Here is a 22,066-nt window from a genome sequence, read left to right as displayed (position 1 = left end):
AGTCTTTCCCTTTACGAAATGAACTTAATGATAGCCTGGTTTTAAGTATGGAAACACATAACTCATTATTGCTTACCAGATAATTAGAAAATCTGTAAAATGTTAAGTAATCACTTTCTACTTTAGGCTTCCTATCAGATCTTGGATTAACAACTTTCCTGATGAAAAAACCTCCTGTTCTCTGGTGTAGCAGAAACTGTCTGCAATGACTCTGAACTCATTGGGGAGCTGTACCTGAGATTTAATCCAAAAGTTCAGGACACAGGATGTAAATCCTATGCATCCTTAGAATTATGACCCACTTTGACTCCCTTATTCTATATTATATATGTGTGTGTGTGTGTGTGTGTGTGTGTGTGTGTGTGTGTGTGTGTGTATGTGTGTGTGTGTGTGTGTGTGTGTGTGTGTGTGTGTGTGTGTGTGTGTGTGTGTGCGTGTGCACGCGTATATGGACTTTTTCCTTTGATGTACCTTGGCAAAATGCTTCTAAAAAATCTTCACCTTACATGTTCTCTGGCACTTGGCTCCCTGGTGCTAGATTTCTGGTTCGCTTGTAAATGTGTAAATGTAGTCCTTCTCCTGCATGAAAGCCTTCATGACTTTTGCTCCCAAAATGGAATGATTTTCATCCCCAAAGCTAGAGACCAGCTAACACATAGTCCCATGCAGACAATAAAAGGCTTAATGTGGAGTGAGTTATGCTGGGTAACAAACTGTTCAAAAAAAGCAAATATTTTGCAGAAATAGAGCACCTGTATCTTCATGGGAAGTAAAACAATACACACCAAGTGAAAATGCAAACATTACCGTATTAATAGATTAACATTATTCCCAAATACTGCATCAAAGCACTATAAACGTAGCTGAGGCCTGCAGCCAATTATATATTCATTTAAGAAGATTAACTGAAATTAAAAACAAATTCCTACGCTTCCAGTTAAAGTCCTCTTCTCTGGTGCTGGACTCATCTAACAGGTGAGATGCTGGGTGGCTGATATTTGCTACACAAATGGAATCACTCCCACAGAGTCAGAGTACAAAAAGCAGATTCATCAGTGTTTTCGAACACTCAGCGATCTCTCGTTGGACTTTCTCTCACTGGTTTCGGTGGAGTGTGAAGCTCCAGTGAATGTTTCAGCCAGATGTGATATGCCTGATTCTAAATGATGGAAAACAGTGATTTTAACTCAATATCTGTGTTGAAAAACTTCACAGGTGTGATGAATTGAAGACTTAAAGTGTACCTGCTATCTTTGTAAATAGAAACATACTGACCCTTGTGGGGAATGATATTTTAACAGGACCATTATAAGCCATTTCCTCACAATGTCACCCATAGGCAGACGTCTTACTCAAACTAGGAATTGTAAACCCAGCTTCATGTCAACTCCAACCTGACCAACACACTTGAAATAAAACTTGAAAATGATGAGTTAGAGATAAACTAAACAGTTTGAAGTCCCAACAAACCTATTCAAAAAGAGTCAGTTTGAGACAGGAACCCGAAGCCTGTGATCCTATTCGAAATCTTGAGCTAACAACTGGACTAATGTTCCTATGTTATACCTTATCTCAGTAGCTATATTCTGCTTGGTATGACAGTTACACTGGCCTTTTCTTTCTGTTTTTCTTTTACAATCACATCCAATGTTGCACTATATTCTGCCATTCTGTACAGCCAAGCACACTGGCTGATCTATAGTTGAAGTCTACAGCTCGGGCCATGTCTGTCTGGCCTCCTCTGTGCCATTAGTGTTTACATGGCTGCCTCTGTGGCCCCCGGGAAATGTAGCGGAAGACAGATCCATGCCATCGCCTGTCTACTCTGCACTGGATACCACCACCCACCTGGTGCCCTCCGTGCCTGGGACATCTCTGGGTGACATAGCTCTGAGCTAGCGAGCCTTCCAGGGTGGCCACATTGGACCCATGCACGCAGGCCAAGACAGCCCTTGTATACAACTGCATTGGCACACATATGCTTGCACATGCATTTGCACATGCTTTTGTACATGTGTTTGGACATGTGTTTGCACATGTGTTTGGACATGCTTTTGTAAATGTGTTTGGACATGTGTTTGGACATTTGTTTGGACATGTGTTTGCACATGTGTTTGGACATGTGTTTGGACATGTGTCCGGACATGTGTCCGGACATGTGTTTGCATGATCTGTATGGAGCCCGAGACAATATTTACTGCACATGCCAGGCTAATAGGGGGATATACAAATGTTTCCCATCTTAAAAGCAAGAATGCACAAGGATGTCCTTGTGCTTCCTTCACACACTTCACTGCCAGTTCAGCCCACTGCTGACGGAGCTTCCTTTACTGCCCAAGGGAGCAGGGGCTGTCTGTTATATACATAGCAGCATTGACATGTTTCTTCACATGTTTCTCCAACAATATAGCATGATTGAATGTTGAGGGAAACATACAGGCTACTAGGTGCTGCATGAACTGCTATCCTATAAAAAGCACAGACAGTTTAATGTCACTATAGGCAGATAAATAAAGTAAGATGTAATGAGCAAAAGAGAAGCGACAATAGGAAATTAAGGTAATTCAGAGTCATCTCTTCATGACTTACATAAAGAGTTGAATTTATGCTGTGTAGTGCTTGCGTCTTGCCTGCTGATTTCTGCTTTCGTTCTCTCTCTCTCTCTCTCTCTCTCTCTCTCCATTTCAATCAGATGCACTTGTTTTGAGGTCTCTCTGCTGTGTGTGTGTGCTTGTGTGTGTGCGCCCGTGTGCGTGCGTGCCTGCTTGCCTGCTTGGCATCATCTCTGATCTGCTGCAGTGCTCCCAACTGGCACATTGATATTTCAGATGGCAGAATACAGTGGTGTGAAAAAGTGTTTGCCCCCTTCCTGACATCTTATTTTTTTGCATGTTTGTCACACTTAAATGTTTCAGCTCATCAAACAAATGTAATTATTAGACAAAGATAGCACAAGTAAACACAAAATGCAGTTTTTAAATGAAGGTTTTTATTATTAAGGGGGGGAAAAAAATCACGTTTTCACACAGGGCCACGTAGATTTGGATTTTTTTTCTCTTAATAATAAAAACTTTCATTTAAAAACTGCATTTTGTGTTTACTTGATGAGCTGAAACATTTAAGTGTGACAAACATGCAAAAAAATAAGATATCAGGAAGGGGGCAAACACTGTATCCCTTAGTGTTAGGACCTATAGCGCTTCCACACAGATCTGAGATCAGTTTTGCCATCTAATATATTATCCACAAGATAAGAAAAACGGCTGAAGGCAGGTCCAAGGTCAGGAAAGTCAGAGTGGTATCAGACAAAAGAAAAAACACAAAAAATAGCTTTATCTAAACATTTTCTCTGTGCAGTCTAACATGATCATAAAAGAGGGTTATAATCTGCAATGCAAATAGATTTTTAGCTCAAGATAATATAGTTGATCAAATCTCAGTAATAAAGCTCAATCCCATTGATGCGATTTAACTGATCTGGGTCTTTCTGGCTTCACCGTGTTAATGCACGCAGATTTCATAAGCCAGAATACTGCTGTGATCATATTTTGAACAAGGCTTGAGTTGGACCTTTCCTTTAGTTCTGAGTGTAGTCAGTAAAAAGGATTTTGATTTCCTCACTGAGTAGATTAATAAAATTGGATTTTACTGGAAGGTCATAACCTGGTACTTCTAGTTATCAAACAAAAGGACCAAATTGTTCTCTCTTTCTGGCATACACACAGACTTATATGTATGCACATATGCGCACATGTTCACATGCACACACACACACACACACATGCATGCATGCAAGCACACCATAGCAATCCATTTACCTTTAAAAGGCATATTCATCAGACTTAACAGCTCAGTAGCACTGATATAGTTTTAAGGTAAATGCATTAAGAACTAAATATGCCTTTCAATAAGCTTTCTAACTGATTAGCTGATTAACACCCAAGGCTAGCATAAGCTTCCCTCAATACACTGCCTTTTTGCACCAGCCATACAGCTTCTCGGATTTAAGGTAAATGCCTACAATATGCCCTTCAATAAGCTTTCAAAGTAATAGAGTATAAGTGCATAAGTGTTTCAGCCACCACAGAGCTAACTTCACCTACTGTCAATTAAGCATCTACAGACCACCAGGACCTTCTATCAGCTATGAGCCCGCAGTCAATCATGCACCAGAGGCAGCAGAGCTACTGACAGGGATATTTCACCTGGGTAATGACTATGCAGAAGAGATGCTGAAAGACTTTAAACTTCAGCAAAGTAGAACAGGAACATCAAGTGTCATTCAAAAAAAAATGTAGTGGTATCTACCCTGCAAATCTTTGTTTATTCTCATTTACTGAACAATGTAAACATTTCACAGAGTCTCTTGTCACATAAATATCCTGCACAAAAGACGTGGACTTCTCACGTTATATCTAGAAAAAGGTGTGTGTGTGTGTGTGTGTGTGTGTGTGTGTGTGTGTGTGTGTGTGTGTGTGTGTGCGTGTGTGTGTGCGTGCGTGTGTGTGTGTGTACGTGTGTGTGTGTTTACTAGAGATGGTGTGCTATGGCACATGTACACTAGAGATATGTAGGGACCATGCAGTACACCCAGTTGCTGTCTGGCTTTAAATGAGAAGAAACTGGCTGGCCAGACAAAGCAGGAACACCAACTGAAAACGCAGCAGACTGAAACTACTGATTATAATGCACTTTAGTGATGGGAGGCATAGTCAAATCTGAATTTCTAAAGCAACATGGAGATGCCTGACAAAGTTTCAAATGGTAGGCGTCTTAATTGCAAGCACATCACTCACACAAGAAGCACGCTTCTTGAACAGTGGCAAAAATAAGAACGGCATATGCCAAAGAAAACTGCCATTAGTCGCGAGCTGAAGGTCTTTGTGGCAAACTCACAGACAAGATAGGTACTAAAAAAAACACACAATGATGGCTCCAAGGATAATGTATATAGCAGAGCTTCTAAAAAATTTAATTCAATAACTCGTGCGAAAACTGATTCCCTACTGGGACCCAAGAAAGTGATTACTACAGACAATTTTAAAACAATGGCAATGACCATAAAAAAAAAGGTTACTTGCTTTTGTTTTGACTCATGCATATTTCTCTCACAAACATTACAGAAAAGTGGAAAAGCAATACATTACCCAAATAATTATCTCAAATAGAATATTAGAGCTAAAACACTGACACTGTACAGGCTTTATACAAAGCTGTAGCAAAAAAAGGCGGGAAATAAAGCTGCCATCAGTAAAACTGAAGTGGACCTAAATTGAAAATATGAATGAGTACACCCAGAGAATTTGTAGAGATGTCTTCTGGGCTTGTTAGGCTAGAGGCGCCCCTACGCCAGTACGAAATGAATGGGGCAACTGAAGCTAAAACAAACAATTAAAACAGCTATGGAGTGCTACTGAGTGCTCATTGGTGGAAGTGCTGGTGCTGGAGTAGCAGACGTGCTAGCATGCTACTGCCCAGAATACATTTGCTGCAGACAAAAAGTATATGTACAGGACAAATTTTTTTAGCTCAACTCACCCTTCAACTTTGGCAAAGTTCCTGAAGCCGCTCACTGATTGCGCAGACCCAGGGAGAGCATACGTGTGCACAAGCAGTGATTGACACTCCATCAGACACTCCTCCTGATTCCGACTGGTTGTTGGGTACAATGGATTCTTGCAAATGACATTAGGAATAGGTGGATCCAGAAGGACCTGATTTTCTCACAGATTATCTGTCTCATGTATTACTTTCAGGACATAGCGACAGGTTTAGCACACATGACAAAGTTATTTTGATACGGGTTACCTACTGCAGCTTTAACCAAGCTATATTAATCATTAATATTTGTAATTTAGAACTGATTAACACCCAAGGCTAGCACAAGCTTCCCTCAATACACTGCCTTTTTGCACCAGCCATACAGCTTCTCAGATCAGCTGTAACAGAAAATTGCACCTGCATGGCAGAATATAACAATGGAAGACAACTCTTGCCTGTTTTGCAAACTATCAGGATGCAATAGGGTGTACATTTAAATGACAACTATACATCTGCCCCTGCTGAGTTCACGGCCAGAAATAGCACGAAGACATCTCCCATTAATGCTTTGTTAGTTCAGTGGGCTAGATCTGCACAATATGACTGCTAGATTATCCACCCTGGGACAAGAAAAGATGCACACTGCCAGTTTTCACACTCTGACCTCCCCTGCACACAAACATGAAGAGTGCTCTCACTCTCCAGTTGCATAAGACAAATCAAAGACAAGAGAGAGTCCAAATAAATCCTCTAAGCAATATTTATAGCACAAACCTAAGTTCACAGAAACATAGCAGCCTACATGTAAAGCCTATCAGGAACTATATGAGACAAATTTCCTCATTTTACTTTATGTAAACATAACACATTTACAATTCAACGCAGAGAGAAGTATTCCATTATTTCGAAACTTAACCTTTTGCTAGCTTCAAATGTTCCAGATAGCATTACTCAAATATTGGACGTGTTTCCAAAACTTCTTCTTTCTTTTTTTCTGTAATTTTTTAACCACCCACTATCTTTGCTTTTTCAAATACATGTGTGGGCACAGGGGAGGCCGTAGGTGGAAAAACTGGCCAGTGCAGGTGAGCGTTAGTGCCTGCGGCCACGACGCCACTACGATTGCACAGAAAGCTCTGAGTCAGCCGCCGGTGAAGGGTGGGTTTGTGCCGGGTCCACTCATACAACATGTAAATACAGGACACAGGAAGCACCTAGTCTTTCTTCATTTTTTTATTCAGCATTTTAAACCACATTCTCTCTGTTTTTATTTACACCTCAGAACAGAGCCGCATTTTGTCACGGAACTCCCACGAGTCACGTGGTTTTGCCTGCCGCGTGCAGTGGGGAGGTCTTGTTTGTTTGTTTATTTGTAACCACGCCTGCACACACCTGCACCTGGTTAGTGTTTTGTCTTTGGGTATTTAAACCCTCGTCTGTGTGTGTGTAGCGCTGTTGGTCGTTGCCTTTGTTCATGTTCTCGCAGTTTACGTGCTTGTTCGAGTTCACGGCGTTAATGTTAAACGAATTCGGGTCCGTTTTCATTATGTCAGTGCCCGTGTCTGTGTTCATTGTTTACATTATATGAGTGCCTTTGTCTTCCTTCTTTTTCAATAAACGTCTGCCTATGTCGACGGAGTCTGTGCGTCCTGCTCCTCGCCCTGCGGCACTCGGGCTGTTAGACATTTAAAGTCTCCCAAGCTTTAATGCTAGTCTGCTTCCTGTTCTGAGGATATTGATGTGGTCACACATTTCAAAGCTTAGGTCAGATAATCTTTCTAGCATGAAACATCAGCTGGTTAAAGTATGAAGGGCGTCTTCTTTGTTGAAAGCCTCATTAAACTCTTGTCCACAGGGATTCCACCACAGCCAAGCTTGAAATGTGCTAATGGGTGGGTTGAAGTTTTGAAATAATCTCACTTTGAAATGGTACGGTTTGTGTCGATGACATTTTTTAATCGAGCAGTCCAGGGCAATCTTGCTCAAAAAGGCAGAACCAGCAAGAATATATACAGACCTCTATCTTCCTGTGCACTGGATTAGGTTTGTTATTACTGTGAAAACAAGTGGTAGTTTAGGGCTACTGAGCTAAGGGCTGCCATGCTGGAGCACCCCCAGTCCTGGAACAGGCAGAATAGCAGAGATAATGAAGCCTGTGGCTATTTGGTGCCGTCACTCCATCCCTGAAGCCTTAACTAGGAGTGAAGCCAGGTAGCCTGTATGTCCTGGTGGAAAACTCTAATCTACTCAGCCACTTTCTAAAATAATAAGCATATGAAAGTGAGAAATGTTATCACTTTTGTCAACAAGGCCATTGTTTTGTAATCTAGACAGGTAACTGGTGTTTGTGTATGTGTGTATATGTGTGAATGTGTGTGAATTAGCTGCCCTCAATCCTCTCCTGACCTGGCATGACCTTTGGTGGCAGCACGCAATCACACCCAAGCGTGAGTTCTGTGCTGCCTGGAAGGACTGTCCACTCAGCATGTGAGCGTGTGTGTTTGTGTGAGTGTGTGTGTGTGTTTGCATGCTGGCTGAGCAGTACAGAACATATGGTGAAGAAAGAGAAGCGTTATGGTTATTCTCCAGTTCAGAATAATTGCAAAAAATAATCGCAAAAGTACTCTCCACAAACAGATAGCTGGGTTGGAGCTTACCAGTTGTTGAGATGAACTTGACAATAAATAGAGGCTCATGTTATTTTCCATTACACTTCACTACATCAAAGAATACAGCTCAGTGAAAATGTGTTGTCCAGGACAAACTCTGATCCATTCCCATCTCATTTACACTGTCTCTTACAGTCATTATTGTCAGGGCTAATTGCAGATAGACTGTGTCGTACCACAGAGCGGTAATATGAGGAATCGAAAATGACCCAATCCAATAAACAGCAGCACTGAGGTCTGACTAAGCTGGTGAGGTGTTGGAGACGAGGTGTCGGATTCTGCAGCAGACAGCCTTGCTCAGCCTGAGGTGAATCATCCATCCCATCCTCAGATTCCCACAAACACATTACAGCCCCTCGGTCAGCATCCTATGGACACTGGTCTTCAGAAGTTGTTTCTGCTTTCAGTGCCACAGAGCATTGAGTGTCATACTTTTAGTGCCAGAAGAGTTTACCGTTTGGTTCGACAAACAGAAACTTGCAAGCTTCTTCTTCCAGTCTATAAATTGATGCGCATTCTCTTTCAAAAGAACAAGGAGTTGTTATTGAAAAAAGAGCACCCACTCCGCCGATGATCGCCACAGAGTTACCACAGAGAAACGTGAGAAATGTCTGAAACGATTACCATAGGACGCGCCGAACAGTCACCCAGGCGACATCCGAAAAAATATTCGTTTGTCATTAGCACATGTTAAGGTCACAACCCTGACGTGATCTGAGGCCCTGAACAAGAAGAAAAACTACAACCCCAAGATCAACACGCTGTTTGAAAATAAACTGACCAGCAGGCCTTTTGCGACAGCATGAAAACCACCTCAGACAAAAGCGTTCAGATTTTCATGTGATTCTGAAGAGAGAAAAAGCGATCACTTACCACCACAGAGGCAAGCGTCTCCTCTCGCTCTTTCCCTCGGCCCCAGCGAGGAAGATGTAAACATGAGCTGCTAGCCTGATGTGAGTAGCAAATAATAGCCTGTCAAATAGCCCAGGCTCCTTTCCTCTGCAACTGGTCTCCCTTTTGCGTTATAACGCACATGCTCTCTCTCTTCCTCAGACACACACACACATGCACGCACACAATCACACACACACACACACACACACACAGCCACCCACAGGAAGCAGGAACGTAAGGATTCCAAAGCAGAGCTATTAAGGTGTGTAGCACGTATTAATAATCTGACACTCTCATTTATCATAAACTCTTTACACTCTGCTCATTCATCATGCTGCTTCTCCCTCTCCTGTGTGCTCTTTTCTCTCCCTTCCTTCCCCAAACTCCCTTTCTCTTTTTTAACTCCCCTCCTTTCTCACACACACACACACACACACACACACACATATTCTATGTATTACAGTTACCTAACTAACACTGCATGAAGCTCTGAGCAGCCCACACACCCGCTCCCTCCCTCACCGTCTTGCGAAAAAGCACAGAGCCAGAGAAGGCTGCCATTGGTCCGAGTGGCTGCCAGTCACACTAGCTGTGCCATGCTGTCCCCGTCCTCCCCATAATTAGTCCTCACAGGCAGGAACGGATATTACAGTGGTAAACACAACAAGTGCTCATTCACTTACTAGCGAGTAGATGAGGTGATTTTAAAGGCACAGAACAGCGAAGTGACACTTAGGTGTGCATACGCATATGGCAGAAAGGTATATTTATATATGATATATGAGTGCAGAACATTTCACATAACTGCCTAAATGTAAATGCAGCATGAAATCAAGTAAAACTGGATGCATTAGTTTCAGAAATTTTGATTGGCAAATTGTCCAATGTTCAGTGTGTCAGATGAAAAAAGTGTGAAACTATCCTATAGGCTGCAACGGATGTCCATTGCAAAAGATGAGTTCAGTCTGCCTTGTAATAGCAGTGAGTTCTTTCAGGAAACAAACTGTTTGAAAGGTGCTGTACTTCTGAATGTGCATTGTTTTTTGGTCAGCTTGGTGTCATGACATTATTAAGCAAGGAGAACTAACAAAAGATCTGGAGCTGATTAACCTGGCATGTGCATCTGGCTTCTGATGCTGCTGTTTCTTCATGCAAGGACAATATCGGTGCCAATACAGCAAACCATTCTGGAGATGAATAATTACAATGGATCAATCTGAGACAGCAAAATGTGAAAAAAACCCTTAAAAGTGGCAAAGTCATGGGGGTTTCATTTCCCAAAAGCATAGTCATATTAAGATCTCCTTAATTTAGAGACAGAGAGAGAGAGCATTAAATGTGATGTGCCCCCTACTATGTAATGATTTCTGTGCTACGATGCTCCTAGTTCATTACTGAGATGAAAAAACACAGTAGAAAGTTTAGCAATAGCAAATGACCTGGCAGACCAGTGAAGACCACATAAGCGGATGACCAAAGAATATTTTCAGTCATGACGAAAATCTGATGAACAGATAAAGAACACTGCAGGATGTAAGTATACATATATCAAAAACGACCACCAGGATTTGAATACATTAGCATGGTCCCAGAAGGTTTACCATAAGCTGCTGAGCACTGGTAAGCCCCAGCATCAAAAACACCCAGTAAGATTTGCTGAAAAGTTCATAAAATCCTACAGAATTATGGGACAAAGTCTTGTGAACAGGTGAGCCAAAGACCACCCTGAAAGGAAACTGTGGAAAAAGGAAGTGCGCAGGATCTGTGAGACATGCATGGTTGCAGGTGGAACTGGTTCGCTAGTTCTGTACAGCTGATGTGACTGCCTGTGGATGAACTGTGAAGTGTACAGAACCGTATTCGGGATGAATTCTGAAGCACTCAGAAACATCTTCCGGATGAATTTTGAAGTGAATAGAAATATCCTAAGCACTGCAATCAAAACGAATGCCTCAACACTCAGCCGATGTCACTGCGCATACTATATGCTAGGAAACATCGTGGAAAGTGGAATTTGTGAAAAGTGAAACTTTGGTCAACCCACCTTGATTTCTACTAAGTATGTCCTTTGTTTACTGAAAACAAGACTGCTTTACATCCCTGGTAGATGTTCAGCACAGAACTGCCCGGTGATGTCATTTAGTTGTAGGCAATGGTTCTGCACACAAGCACTAAACAACCATTTAATTTAAGGTCCAATTACATATGATCTCCTGAAATGGAGGCTACATATAAAAAGGGCTTCCTATATGATTCAACCTATATAGATGTGAATACCCACAAATTAATGGTGACACTTTTTACTTTGTACTTTAACCTCCTAGTGAATGTTTCTTTTTTCAAGTCTAATCTAATGTGGAGATATGGAGCAAAACCATAAAAACCCTGCCACTGGCCAATTTCTCAGGAACTTCACTGTGTAACATAATGACCCATTATAATAACAATTTATCCTCCTTTAAACAGGCTACTGTACTAACATTAGGGAGGCTTTCCACTTCTATTGTTTGCATCTGACATGTTTGTCCAAGTGCAAAATGCCATCATTGGGCTTTCTATGAGAGACTGCTAGGAACCTAAGCCACTACAGAAACATTAGGATGATGCATTCAGAGAGAAATAATGATATGATCATATAAAACCAAGCCCTACCAAACAGAATTCCTAAGATGCGACAGGTCTGGCACATACAGTATGGCCAGCCAGCAACAGCTTTGATGGAAAGAAAACAAAATGGTCAAAGCCCAATCCATACCTCGAGTACTTGGAACCTCAAGTACGGCTCGGCTTGAAATACCTTCCTTCAGGACTCATGGACGACAAGCATCAAGACTGTTTTCTGTCCTGGCTCCAAGATGGTGGAATGAACTCCTACTTGCTGTCTGGACAGCAGAGTCCCTTGCAGTCTTCAAATGCAGACTGAAGACCCATCTATTTCCAGAATATTTAAAGCACAACCGACACTGCTCCCATATTGACTGACTAATTTAGTACTTATTGTAGGGTATTGTTTATGTTGTTTAACAAACACTTATTGTTTATTGCACTTATCATTGTTTAAGATAGACCTTGTGTATTTTGTACTTCTAGGTATCAGCACTGATTCCTGCATTCTAGTTCATTGGTATGTAGGACTCTACCCTACTGTACGGTACTAGGATATTCTATGAGTAAATGACCAAGCACTTTTTTAAGTCAATCTGGATAAGGGCGTCTGCTAAATGCCATAAATGTAAATGTAAATGTAAACTGCCAAATGGCAAGTTACATCAGTTGTACTTGTAGATAACTGCAGTGCATCACTGCAGAGTCTGGTCTATATCTGATATGATCTATATCTGGTCTGGTCCTTGAAATACAGTGTGAAATACAGTGTGTGTTTGTGCATTCAGTCTGGCTCACTGTCTCCACATATACACTGAAGCACAAGTTCCTGAGAGACTGCAATAATCAACACATTACCAGGGTTGGATCAATGGAAGTCAGCAGGTGTCAGCAGAGAGAAATGGAAGCATGACCCTCTGTTAAGATCAGCAGCTGGAGGTCGATAGCAAAGAAAAGCCATTGGCATTGCTCAAAGCCACTCCGTAGAAGAAGATTTCTTGCTGCTTCCAATATATAAATGTGACCCAATCCAGTTCCCAGCCAAAGGGTTAGAGATCTAGGACACAAAAGTTGTCCAGCTGCTCTAGTTGCATGGTCTCACATACTGGGACAGTCAACATGATGGGGTTATCTTGTAGCCTTTACCAAACTTGTAAGCAGGAATTTAGGCACTGTAGGAGCCAAGATGGATTTATTCCATATCCATCAAACTATGGAACATGTACGATATGTAATTGAGTGTAATGTTCCAGGCAAATGAGTCAGAGGAGGTGAGTCATCTGTCCTGTTTTTTCTAGACTACAGAACAGAAGCAGAAGATTTAACATTCCCTACAACTACATCCACTGGAATTCACATTAACATGAAAATTCTGTAGGTTAGTGAGAAAAGCTCACTTTTTATGACTTTAACACTCCTCAGTGCTCTCTTGGGTGGAAGTAATTGGTATCGTATGTATGAGCCGTCTGGAGAGAGAGCCAAAAACAGACACTATATTTGTATATGAAAATAGTGAATTGTATGTTTCTCCATGGATTTGTGGCTTTTTCTGCTAATGAAGCATGACTGTGGGCAGTCTCTGAATCACTCGCTCACTTCATCTCTAATGGATATCACTTTGTTCTCTGATCACTGAATTGCAGCTACACTACTGATGAGGAGACACAGGAATTACAGCTGAATTTCTGGCATCTACTCTGTTGTAATACCTATGCATTAACCAAATATAATGGCTAAGGCTCTGATTCTCCTGAGGGCACTAAGCCATAATTATATCAAAGTATATAATTTCTGGAAAAAGGCGTTAAGAAAGAATTATGGGAGATTGGTGTGAAATAAAGGGTCAGTCTTTGAACATTACATCAAGAGATCAAACATGCTAACCATTTATGCAAATCATATCAGCACAAACATGTCTGCCCATGTTTGACCCCAAACTATTTTGTTTAGGTCTTTTCAAAGTGTTGGATTCCATAATTTATAAATTCAAGATTCTAGATGGTTGACGTTCTCACTTACTCTCTTTTTGTCTCTCTCTCTCTCTCTCTCTCTCTCTCTCTCTCTCTCTCTCTCTCTCTCTCTCTCTCTCTCTCTCTCTCTCTCTCAGCACTATGATGCAATCAAACAAGTCATCGTCCGGCATCTCCTTTTGGCTCATAACACTGAACCACCATATTTTAACACTTGACTACAGAAAAACTAGTTGCTTAGCAACCTTTACAAGCACTGCAGAGCAATGCAGGAGAATAATGCAATGCCTCACGAACTCCACACAAAACTCTGCACTAGGGAAGTTCGATCGTGATGACACTTTTTGGGGAACAATATCTACTAAGCATGCTATATAAATTATGATATTACAGATCTCTGGAGATGATCACTTTCAATAAGTGAAAGATATCAGTTGTTTTTACATGTGATGTTAAAAAAGAGGCTATGCATTGTGCATGTGTTTCTCTGTGTGTATATGGGTTTATATGGGTGCACAACAGTACATTTTCTATTGAGGGATCCTTTCAGGAAAGATTACATTTTCACAGGCATACATTACACACACACACGCACACACACACACACACACATATATATATATATATATATATATATATATATATATATATATATATATATATATATATATATATATATATATGTATATATATATGTTTGTGTGTGTATTTGTGTGTGTGAGTATGTGTGTGTGTGAGTATGTGTGTGTATGTGTTATAGTCACAGCAGTCGAACTAGTAAAGTAGCTAGTGAAGCAGGCCAAAACATTATCGTTCAGTTCCATCAATTCCCTTAACGAAACTGCTCATGGAGCAACCTGGGGTGACCGACAACACGCCATGTCGGAGGGCAAGCTTTACCGCGAGACGGAAATGTCCATTCACAGCACTTGGTCGGGACTTTGGAGCAGGACAAAACTGTGTGTGCTAGTGTTTTGTGGGTTTTTTATTTTTTACCAATCACTTGCCTCCATGGTGATTAAATGAAATTTGCTTAAGCAGAGTGGGAGCAGTGCTGAGGGGAGCAAAGGAGCTGAGAAGAGGAGGAGGAGAAGCAGGAGGAAACAGAGGAGGGAGAGGAGGAGATGATGGTGGAATGTGTGAAACACAAAATGTTGGGAAGCCCTAGAATTAATGTTTGACTTTTTTTCACTTTTTTTTTTCCTTCTTCCCTTTGGTTTCAGGTTTTCCTGCCGTCTGCATGGGCTGTAAGATATCTTGGGTCCAACTGCACTTATTTACTCCCATATCATATTCTGTCCAAAGCGTTGCTTAAAAGCAACCATCTGTGGTATTTGTAGTTCAACGCCAGCTTGGTGGAGGAAGCAGCAAGAAATCTGAGTGATGTGTCTTACATTAATGCTAAAAAATCAATTCCAGAACTTTCAGAAAGTATTCATTTATCAACATCAAAAACAACATCAAAAACATTTTGGCAAGCATTATACCACTCTCAGCACATAGAGTGGTGTCAAGTTCCGCTGTAGTGTAAAAAGGTATTTAAACTCACACTCAGGTATTTATAACAACCATTTGCATTGAATTTATGATAAACACCAATTGATTCAGATGGAGAGAATTGTTCTGAGACAAACTCATTCCGAGCTTTGCCAGTGGCTTCTTATATTTAGATGCTAATTTGGCCTAAAAAATACAACTACAACAGTTTTCAGTTTTGGGGGTTTTCTTTGCCATTCAGTGTTGTTGTGGCTGGTCTGACATGTGTAAGCATTACAGTTAACTCACTCAAAGGTCCAGAAACTGGCTCCAGCCTCTTTGCTGCCTCAGTATAATGCTATCACCAGGGCAGAGGATAGTATATGGTTTGGTTAATATATGTGATTGAAATAACATTAGCTGTATGTTAGATAATCAGTTACAAGGGGAATAATATCCCAGATGAATGAAAAGTGAGGTTTCCCAGTCTAACACATGCAGCTGAAGCCTATGCACAGGGCTAAAATGTGACCATAGAACCTTATGTCTTTCCTTTTTGGAGATAACCTTGAAATAAAGGCTTTTACATGTGAACATCTTTTCAACATGTGCATGGGTCTTGGAGATGTGTATGATTCTCTACTTCTCTCTTTTTTTAATAGTCAATAAACCTTGACCCCAAAGAGCACTTGAAAGATTTTTTGTTGTATTGGGCAGAGAATCCATCATGCCTTTTAAACCGACTGCTTAAATATACAGTGCTTTGTAAGTTTGTTTTTTTAAGGATGGTTTGTTATCCAGTGTGCCCAGGGCTAACTGTTTTCTTGCAGTCAGCGGTTCTGAGATTTAAAAAAAGCAGGGTTTTGTTGGCACTCTGTTAAAAAAAACAAACAACTGATGACACTCGACTCTTTCCTTGGAGAGTGTCCCTCCAAAGGAAATGCCCTGTGGTGGGTTTAAACACATGCACACGTGCACACACACATGCACACACACACACACACACACACACACACACACACACACACACACACACACACACACATACACACACACACACACACACACACACACACACACACACACACACACACACACACACATACATACACACACACACACACACACACACACACACACACACACACACACACACACACACACTCACTCCTGTAAAACAGGCAGGCCAGAAGTAGTAACATCAGTGCTTATTCAGAAGTACAGATGAAACTGCAGCTTTGGATCAGTAGACACAATAACCACAGATCCAAGCCTCTAGAACCCATCCAAGCTATCAGAAAAGAATTCTAACATAAACTATGATTAAATGAGGTTTAATCCAAAAACAGTTAATTAAAAGACATGTAAGCACCAAAGTAGCCAAAGCAATCTATAAAAGATATTTTTTTCCAGTTTATGTTCATAAAATAAAACTAATGCCAATATTTCTTTGATGGATTTATTTCAGTTGACAGTGAAAAGATGTAAGCACAGTGAAAAACCAAATTAATATCTTACACACCCATCATCCAGGAAGTATTCATTATTTAATTGCTCTTATTATTGCAACCGTTGCTGTTGTTCAACTAAAATAAATATAATAAATATGTACAGCTAAGTAGCAAGAACATGCTTGAGCATGTTCATATAACAACAGGAAATGTCTGTACTCTGACGTTTTCTGCGCATGTGGGCCATTTCAAAAAACAACATCTTGTCCTAAACATCCATGGATTTCCCACTGCTGACTAGATCTTTAAGTGCATGAGAACAGGCCTGCCGTACCTGGAAGGTCTATGTAACAACCACATACCGCAAGGCAAAGGGAAACAGCCATGTGTGGGCGGAGCCATGTGCATGGGCAGAGTCGCCAAACAGCAGCTTGCCACGGTGAGAGGCAACAGAGCTTTAGGGCTTCTTTACTTCTCTGACATGTATGTGCTCATCCTCCTGCACGATGAGATCACTCATCACAACAAGTGGTGAGTATTGCACATACGAGTGACTTGCCTGTCACCTCAGAACATCACAAGATCCACTGTGCTATTGCGCTAAAAGCACTAAAAACTCTAAAAGTAGATCCTAAACCCACAACAATTTAGTGTGTATTCCTGAGGACCAAGTGACTAAACCCAGTCACAACCGGTCCTAAAATGACTGCTGCCGCCAATCCATATCGCAATTGAATTAATGTCTTGATTACATGATTCTTCTCTCAGTTGCAATGCTGAGTTTGTCAGGAGTGCAGTCAACTTGCCTGCTAAAAGAAACAACACAGTCCTATCAGAGATCATTTTCACAGTTCTCTGACCCTTCGAAAAAAAATGCAGTTATTGAATAGAGACAACCTGTAAATTTCTCAGGCATCTGAATTGTATTATAAACTACATATAACAGTGAATGCCCTCAGTACCCCACATTGCCTGACAGTGCATTCAGTTTCCTAGAGCACAAGTCACTAAAAAAATTAATAAAATAAAGCTGCTCAGCTACATATTCATCAATGTTTAAATACATACATCTCTAATATGATTTAAAATCAGTCATCTAATTAATTTACAATGCATCACAAATGTATAATACTTATTCATCTACAGGCTGCTGGATTAAATTTAGGAATTTTTCATGCCCCAAACTTTGGGTGACAAGATTTTTTTTAAATGCACTCTCTATCCATTGTACATGGCCAGCAAAAGTGTTCAGAAGAGTCTAGTGAAAACTCAAGGCTTAGCCTGTCCTCAACATGGGCCACACAATGTACATTTCCAATGACACCAGACATGTCATGGACAACCATGCACAGTCATGACTAGGACTCATATGTGATCATGTCTAAATAGGATTCTACATAGAACGTTTGTTGTAACTCACCTATTCTGTCCTTTTCTGTTTCTCTGTTTCTCTTTCCCGCTTTCTGCCTAAATCTGCACCATAGTGGGACTTGGACTGCAACCCGCTGACAAGAAAGTGAGCTCCCATGACAACTTTTCACTTCCACTCTCATCAGCTCTCCTCAGTTCGACACGCCATCCCCCTTTTAGCTCATTATTCTGTGATTACACATTCTGCCCATGTCACTACCATGAAAGTGAGTCCTAATTGCGCTTTAGGGAAATAGGGGAAATAAATCAACCTTAATTTTAATGCAGACGTCTAAACACTTTAGTACCCTTCACCTGCTCCCTGTCTCTCTCTCTCTTTCTCTCTCTCTCTCTCTCTCTCTCTCTCTCTCTCATCCCTTTTGTCTCTTCCTCTGAAGTGGGAGGAGTTTGTTTTATAAGGCTATATGATGATGGAGGGCCATTCTAATTCTGCTCCTCACACTTCTGAGGTCATTGGGTAATGAAGGTGCCAATCATGTCTTCCCTCCTCTACTCCTGCAATGTTTTCAAACGTTTCTGGCATTTCAACAGGTCAACTGCAAACCCTTCTGAAACATCTTCTGGTGCATAGGAAACTCTTCAGACAAATCTATTTATATTCCTCAATACATTCAATTTTATAGATAGAGTTCATAATGAATAAAAGACATCAGAATTAAGTACATTTTTTTATACAATGCATTATGATGTATTCAGCATCTTTGCAGTTATATGGGGCAAGCTGCACTGTTGTTCAGGGTTTTTATATTAAATGATGTGTTCATGTTTGCTCTATGCCTGATTTGCCTCAGTCCTCTCAAGTTGCCAGCAGACAAGCTCCAGTTTTCAGGTCAGGCAGTAAATTCCTGAATTGCTGGGCAGCAGTCACCGCCCAACCAAAAAGAAAAAGTGGAAGTGCTCCCTCCTGCATCTGCTGGCGTTCTGCTCACATTCCGTTTATAATAAAGTTATGCCAGCAGCCTACTTACAATGCCAGTTACCCTCCACAGAGTCAAAGGTTCTGCTTGTTCTAGGCTAACTATCTGGAGACCCAAACCTTGCTCTGTGCAAAAACACAAGGATAAGGAGACCAAGATGCCACAGCAGTGTTTAGGGTTTAGGGTTTTACAAAATCTCCAGCCAAACACCCTAAAAACAAGAGACAATGTGAAACAAGACAATCAAGGAGGTGGCAGCTTTTCATGCCAACCATCATCCACTATTCCAAAACTTCTCTCAACACCTTTTCTTTCATTTAAACCGTCCCAACAGGTCAGCAGAGGCAAGCTATTGCCCTCTAGTGGATAGGATGTTGCTGTGATAGTGTGGTCACTACAGAAATGTACCTTAAAGGAGCAATAAGACGTTTTTCAAATGATTCTTCTTCACATTATGAAAGAGGCATTATAATGACACCTAGTGGCCTGGATGTTTCCGAGATTGTGTACAAAATTTATTTTAAACATGGCCGCCTCCATGTGGGGGACCCCGTTGTTTCATTTGAGGACTGCAAAGCAATTTGAATCTTCATCTCATGTGAGCTACACTTAATAGAAAAAATGCAAAAATAATAAATCACCCTCATAAATATTGTTTGCTACTTTTTGCTGATAAAAAAGAATTATTGTTCCTTTAACTATCCTAAGAATATTGATGACTGGCATGATCCAGGATATGCTAGGCATACCAATTGCAGAACCAGAGCATTGTCTCCACCCCTCTGCTCAGTACGGCTGCACAGGGTTCCAGTATTCAGCGCTGGAGAGTTATGTTAAAGAAACAATTTGTCTCATCTCGTCTAGTCCATTCTTAATTAAGAACCTTCTTTCATGTCTTCCAAATTTATTGTGACCTCATTCAGTAAATAGAAGTAATAGACTCCATAAGAATGAAGTCTTGGAAAAGTCACTATTCCTGCCTTTTCTTATGAACTGGGTCATGCAAGTAGAGTTCATGCTACCAAGAGCTCTCTTGCTGTGCAGAAAGTTCAAGGTAGGATTTGACAATTTCTCAGTTTTACCCATTTTCTTGCAATCCTGCCATATAAGCCAATATTATCCAAATTTTAAAAAAGACATGAATGCTGTTTTGCTCCTTTAATGTATATATATATATATATATATATATATATATATATATATATATATATATATATATATATATATATATATATATATATATATACATATATATATCCAAAAGGTCCCCATAACATAGAGTATTTTAGACATATAGAGCCTTACCCTATGATGGGACTGAGATGAAATTGCCCGCCTCAGAGGCTACATTCTGATTATGATGCCAAAAGGACCCCCAGGCATTCACAAGGCACTGTTTATGCAAATCTAAACAGCCTACAGAAGCTTAGACATGGAAACAAGTCAAACCATCCCAAACAATTGAAATATGCATGTATAACATATGAGCCAAGTCCCTTTGTGCTTCCACCACCTCTGTTCTACAGTTTCTTTCATTTGTCTCATTCTAACTAAGACTGTCTAATAAACAGAGCTCAGGACCAATCAAAGGTTTCTCTGTTGCCTCTCCTTGACCTCTGTCTTACATCCGTGAGCATAAGTACTGCCCGGGGTGGGAAGGTGTGGTCAGCCATTCCCAATTCCAGAACCAGCATGCTGCAGATGCAATAAACTGGAAGTACGACTCCCAGCTGGGCCAGACTTTGGCATCACATGACTGAGTTCAAAACCACAGGGAAGTATTATTATGAGACACAAGGCTATACCCTAACTTATCGATATCAAAGGCCAGGTAGTTATTAATAGCCCTGTCTACTATAGCTCTGTCTGCTATCTCATCATTTTTATAGCTTTAAAAAAGAAAAAAAGAAAAAAGGAAATCAGGCTGGATGGAATATCTTTTAAAAAGACATGATGTACAAAAAGACATTCATGCCTGTGTTTCCAGTTCACAATAGCTTTTTAAAGATTCAAGTCAGATGTGTTTATATATCATTTGAATGCTATGAGGCTTTGGTAGGCAAAGATAATCCTGAAGGTATTTTTTTAATACAATGAAGCAAAGAAGGACCCACTATTAATCATAAATGTGTGCAAATTAGTCAAATTGCTTATGCTATTTAAAGTCACAGGCTTTTATTTTAATGGAATCAGAAAGAGAATTCCTTCATTAAGTTTGTGAGAGGCTTCGCAGGAGGTCCTGTCGTGACACAAAATGGTGTCCCGATCTCTGACTCCACAGACCGTGTTCCTTTTAAGTTTTCCCTCCACACTTTCAGTCCATTACAGATGAGTCAGTTACATCCTTCTCAACTTGTGTCAGTAAGCACATTTGTAAAACACCACACATAAATGAACCAAATCCATTGTGTGCAACACACGTCTGAGAGGGGTGTCCTCAGGCCCAGTGCCAGAAAAGGGATGAATAGCTCTGAGATGTGAGGGAACCAGAGGTGGTGGTCCTAGTTCTGGTCCACACTTGTTTCATGTCATCATGCCCACAGCGTGGAGACAGAGATTCACCACTGACGTCTGGATGCAGCCGTTCATACGTTATGTTTGCTGTGTTACGCAACCCAAATCATTCTGAATTAGTCATCTTTATTTCAGCTGGCATCCAAATTAGATTTGGTTTCCTTTTCACTGCGTTAAGAGCCTGCAAATCTTGAGGAAGCTTATTATCGCTCCTTATGTTAAACAAACAAACAAAAAATGTGAAAGGAAGTAAATTTGAGTCACTCGATCAACTGTGTTTGATCGTTCTACAAGCAGCGCTTGGTTGTTGACAGCAGACAAGTTTTGCATTTGTCCTGCAACTGTGATGGTTCAACTCTGGCTTGAAAACCCATCTAAAATTGAAAGCGGAGCTGTCACGTCCATGTAGGGACCACGTACAGCATCAAGCTGTGAACTGGCAATGCCATTTACCAAGTCCAGAGTGAAACAAAGAGTCTTTTCATTGTAAAAATGGCTGGTACCAGCCCATGAGAAGGGTGAAGAGAATGGTGCAGTGATTCTTGCATGGGGGAGGGGGGGCATATTCGTGCTGCCCATGTCCCTTCTGAGACCAGTGT

General features: G+C 40.8%; 1 protein-coding gene across 2 annotated transcripts in view; it reads right to left on the bottom strand.

Moving 5' to 3' along the window:
• The window catches only part of dock3 (dedicator of cytokinesis 3), a 157,045-nt gene that overhangs the window by 69,055 nt on the left and 65,924 nt on the right, over positions 1 to 22,066 (bottom strand). The gene's annotated exons all lie outside the window — the stretch shown is intronic.

The sequence above is a fragment of the Electrophorus electricus genome, chromosome 20, assembly GCF_013358815.1.
Source record: "Electrophorus electricus isolate fEleEle1 chromosome 20, fEleEle1.pri, whole genome shotgun sequence".
Lineage (NCBI taxonomy): Eukaryota > Metazoa > Chordata > Actinopteri > Gymnotiformes > Gymnotidae > Electrophorus > Electrophorus electricus.
This window is presented reverse-complemented; position numbering and strand designations above follow the sequence as displayed.